Raw genomic sequence first — 5,655 nt, forward strand, 5'->3', positions numbered from 1 at the left:
GCATACTTCTTCCAGTCTTTTAATTTCTTAAAAAATGAGAAAAGAAAATATTTTAAATGAAATGATTGAGGGAATGAGTCATAAATACGTGTCCTTTTTAAAATGACCAGACAGGGGCAGTATTAGCCAAAGTGATTCCACCACCATCTTGAGAGCAGCGGTTACATGAAACCATGATTTCCTTCCTTGCTGCTGTTTGGCTTAATGTTTTCAGACGAGCGCAGCTGTTGTGTCTGAAGAAAAGCACAGGTGTGTTTGTATCTTTGATCCATTTGCTCTCAGTGTTAACAGGCTTCAACAGGGGTGAGTCAGCAGGGAAGCAGGGAATAACTTTTGAAGCAATTCTCTAGACATATGTCAAAACAAACCCATGTTCCTAAGACTCAGCTAGACTAAAACAAACTGAGCCAATTTGTTACTTGGTTTTCAAAATGAAACCATTATGGGGCAATGATCAAAGATCTTGTATTCACTGAATTTAACAAGAAACCATTATCAGACCATCTGCTTCACATCCAACAGTTTGATTCTCTGATACTTTGAACAAACAATAAAGCTGGATAGCATCAGCGTAAACCTTTTCAGTTAAATAATCTGCCAGTTACAATCGTATTCATTGTAATACCATCATAATCCAATCAGTTCCAATTAATTAAATTCCAAATTATCCCAAGTCATAAAGCCAATAAGATAAAGTTGCCTTTCTAAGAAAACCAATAGATTCCACCAAAACTACTCTTCGATCCAATCGCCCATCTTGAGCATGCATGAGGCGACTGTGGTAAGAAAAAACTCCCTTTTAAATGGAAGAAACCTCTGGCAGAACCAGACTCAGGAAGGGTGGCCAACTGACGTGACTGGTCGGGGGTTGAAAGGACCAGAAATAGGGAACAACAAACACCATAACACCGAGCTAGGGATACCTGCTGAGAAAGATGAATACAAGGTAATGACAACGATAATGTTTTATGTACATGGAGAGTAAAAGAGAGCAAAGTGAGAAAAGGTGCATCATGGGAGGTTCTCCCAGCAGTCTAGGCCTATAGCAGCTTAACTATGGGATGTTTTACGGTCACCTGAGCCATCCCTAACTCAAAAAGGAAAGTTTTAAGCCTAATCTTAAAGTTAGAGAGTACGGATGCACTGAATAGAAAATTTGAGGCCGAAGCTGAATAAAAATCAAAATGCTTGGCTGAATACCGTATAATACCGAATGTGGTCGTTAAGTTTTTCCATTTTTGTTTTTTTTTTAAATATTGCATAAATAAAATACATTTTTAGACATGATTTTCAAAGAAACTAAATGTTTATTTAATATTATGACATTTGAATATTAGTTCAAGTAGTTTCACACTTAAATTAGCCCTATATAACTGAGTTCAGAAATATCTACTCTGTAGGCCTTCAAACAAAAAATAGTACATTCCCAAAAAAGTCTATTCTTACCGCTCAGCTCCGTTCACATGCTCTGTCTCCGACACTTTAAAATAAAATTTAATTATGTTTACCGTGACACTGTACGTTGTTTGCTTGAGTCATTAAAACGCGCTGCTAATAGTCTATTTGGCCTTGCTTTGAAGTTAAAATAAACAAATATATATACATATATATGCATCGAATATATGCATCAAGAGTGTAATTTTCCATCAACCACCAACAGAAGAGACATCTGCAAAGCTGTTAACAGTGAAGGTGTAATTCCTGTTTTTTGTATTTGTACAACTTTTCTCGAGTCCAAATTATGGCAAATTATTTTGCCATGACTGCTGTGCAATGAACTTTCATTCATGTGATGAATGTTCTATCGAAGTTCTTATATTGAATGAATTATTTTAATTCAGGTAAAAGTATGAAATGGTAACTGAACTGTACTTGTATAGCATTTTCCTTGTCTAGCTGATCACTCAAAGCGCTTTTAACACTACATACCACATTCACCAAATCACTTACATACTAATACAGGGGTTCAGTGTCTTGCCCAACATGCTTTGATGCTTCCAGGAAGCCAGAGTTGAACCACCAACCTTCCAGTTGATGGGCAGCTGCTCTTCCTCCTGAGCTACAGCAGTCACTACTGTTACTGTGTACAGACTCCCACCGCTATGAGCATGGCTGTAACTAGAGATTGTTTTTTTTGTTTTTTTTTCATTATTCCTGGTAGCTCACGGTCAACTCTGTTCCCCCATGGAATATTATAAGATTATAGTTGCCATTTTCTAAATGTCGGGCATGTTCCAGCAGATTGTGACTTTTTCTCTTTTATTTTCCCTATTATTATTGGGATTTTGTGGGAAATCACAATGATTGAAAGCATGACATTTGACAGGTGCGGCTGTGGTACATTTAATGCTCATAAATAACACTATTTAAACTTAAAACCTTGAAAATGACTTTGCAGACACAAAAGCAGAGTAATATCATTTCTGCCTCAGGGAGTTCCCTTAAGAATTCCAAACCAAGAAACATTAAGTCAAGTATGTGTATACTGTATGTGTTCCCCAAAAGCAGCCTTGTGTAGTACTGTGTGTATGATTAGAATGTAATATAATGTTATATGAATGTTTAATGAGCTGAGAAACAAATCCCTTTTTTTCTTTTCTTTTTTTCTATAATGGGTTTGTGTGAGGGAAAACCAATATACTCACTTCATCCAAGATATGAATGTCGAGTATTTTTTATCCAATTTTGCCTCTTGACAACTAATGAAAGCAATGGATTTTGGTGGCAGTCAGCTACATCAAGGTAAAGAACTGCATTAAGAGACAATTCATAATGTGACCACATACCATCTCGGCTGTAAAGTTAATGCACCGTTACCATCTGGTTATGATTTGTTTTCATTGAGATTATTTAGCTTTTATCCAAATTCAGGGCTCTTGAGGTGAGATGTTTAAGTCTCATCACGTGTTGCTGCTGCTGACAAAGAACAAATAAAGTCTTTGTTGTAAAAATCTTAAAGAGTGTGCAAAAAAGGCTATAGAAAGAGAGGTGGGGGGAGGCCATCACTGAATCGATAGAGAACCCTGGGAGTCTCCAAACAGCGTGTACTCAGGGCAGTGCTGGGGAGCTGATACGAGACTGTTATTAGATTTTGTGAAATATAACAAAGCCCGCTGCCATTCTCCGTCACCTCAGTGGTGCTTACAATGCTCATGGACGCTGAACATTGGTACAATGTGGTCTGCAAGATAATGAGGTAATTTGTGTCGAAGGGTGGACGACAGAGAATGAAAAAACGAAAATGATAACAAAGAACTCATCAACTCATCAACCCTCCAGCTGCTTTTCAGTGTCTTCCTGGCAGCCTGTGTTGCTCCGCCTGGGAAAATAGAAATTTGCAGGAGCGTCAGAATAAAAAAGTCAAAAATATTTGTATAGCACTTTTTATGTACAAAACAATTCAAAGTGCTTTACATAAAATAAAAGCATTGCAGCAGGGAGTGGAAAAAGCATTAAAATATGTAAAACAATATAAATAGAAATAAATAAGATAATTAAAATGAATAAAAACAAGCAACAGTCGAGATAAAAGATACCATGCAGATTTCATGCATAGACAAATGAGAAAAGAAATGTTTTTAACCTGGATTTAAAAATGTCTACATTTGGTGACAGTTTAATCTCCTCTGGCAGTGTGTTCCACTTGTTTGCAGCATAACAGCTAAATGCTGCTTCTCCATGTTTAGTCTGGACTCTGGACTGGACCAGCTGACCTGAGTCCTTGGATCCAAGAGCTCTGCTGGGTTTATATTCTCCTCACTAACTGTCTCCCTCCTCTCTGAGTTCCACGTTTACCTGGCTCCTCCCTCCCACCCTCCTAACGCTGCGCACCTGTAAATAAACTCTGTTCTAGCTCTAAATCTCCCAGTGTTCTGCGTCTGGTCTTGGGTACTTTTTGTAAGTCGACCAGGCACCTAGCCGTGACACATTTTTCCCTTCATTCCTGGCTGGAAAACTTGTTTTCACCCATAAGCAAAGTATTTTCGATGGCCAAATTTCTGCATCTTCTGTTTGCTTGTCATGTTTCAGATGTACATCGTCCAAGGTTAGCTTGTTAACATTTGCCAGTACTGAATAAAAGCCAAAGTTGAACCTGAGCGGAATAATGTCCTCAGTTTTTAGATGATAATTCTATAGTGCCACTGCTGACATCCTCTGACATCTGAAGATCCTAACATTTGGATTCATATGTGCCACATTACATTACATACATAATTTTCTTATTAAAATGAATGCGAGCCAAACCTCAAAATCAAACCTTTTTTTTTTCTAATGCTGCTAGATTTAGTAAACCACGCTGTCTGTGATGCAAGGTGTTCCCTGTTATGAGTCTTCTGTATCTCTCAGATTTCCCTCTGGCTGCTGGAAAATTCTATTCTGTTCCAGGAAGAATCATAGCCCTTTGCACTGAAAGCTTCTGTGGGTAAAGAAAAAAAAGGGATGGGTGCTGCTCAGTGAAAAAGCAAAGCAATGGAGGTCAGCAAGAAGGAATTGGGAAAGATAGAAATGAAAACATGAAATATGAGCTGGAACATGTAAAGATTTCATGTTCATTTAGGTCCTTTCTTCATGAGAGCCGTTAGACTAGTGAACAGAGTAGATCTCACATGACAGCCTTTCAGTCGTGCTATTAGGCAGAGAAAAGCAATCATTTCCTTTGCTTTTTTCCAGCCTCCTTTTATGATAATTTCTTGATTATCTCTATTCTCAAAAATCTCTACTCCTATATGTGTGTGAGTGTGTGTGTATAAACTGCCTGCATTTCAGTTTTGTTGGTGCTGCCATCAACTTCAAATTCTGAAAAACTCAAGGGGAAACAGAGGGACAAGATAATTAGAGGAGTGCTGCTGTACGCCTGGGAATGCTGACTGATCAACAAAACTTTCATGAGTTCCAAGTTCACAAGGTTCTCATATGAAGTAAAAAGAAAAAAATGCTGAACTCAGGTTCAAACAGATCTATATTGCTGTTTCGTGCTCTGCATTGTAAAAGATAGTTGAGGTTTTCTCCAGAGAAGTGCAAGCAAAAGTAACACTATGTTGCCCATCAAAATGGAAATTCAGATTTGTACTGGTCTAGATATACTGCAAACACTATGTTAGTTACCAGAAGAAGCAAAGACAGTTAGCCATTTGACGATTTTGTCAGCTAGAGCTAATGGAAAAGAGCTCACAGCTTCAAGGGATTGCATGCATCTTTCTGTAAAAACTTTAAAGCCAAATTGCAAGTTGATAAAGCCGAATTCCCAGTAAAGCTGCTCTCATTTACATTTTTGTTTCTTTTGTCCGAAAAAAAAAAAAGAATAGTAGCCCATTAAGACAAAGTGTCAGCCCATGGTCACTTAAAGCAACTCTACTCTAATACAATCCTGATTTTATAACTGCAGCAAATTCAGTAATTTCAAAACGTCTGTGCAGAGATTTACGCTGTATTTACGTACTATGATCTCCCATAAGGAAAGTTAGAAAAGCAGAATGTCTTGAACATTTTCTCAAACAGTCCACAGCATCATCGCATCGGACATTCTTCAGTCAGTGTATATACTGGACAAAGGAGAGCAATCCAATTAACTGTTCCAGTTAAGCTGTAACTGTAGCTCTAATTAACTGTGCATGTAAACGTACCATTATTCTACACAACCCCCAGTCACAGTGC

This window comes from Leuresthes tenuis, unplaced genomic scaffold (assembly GCF_036924035.1).
Source record: "Leuresthes tenuis unplaced genomic scaffold, fLeuTen1.0.hap1 SCAF_18, whole genome shotgun sequence".
Taxonomy (NCBI): Eukaryota; Metazoa; Chordata; class Actinopteri; order Atheriniformes; family Atherinopsidae; genus Leuresthes; species Leuresthes tenuis.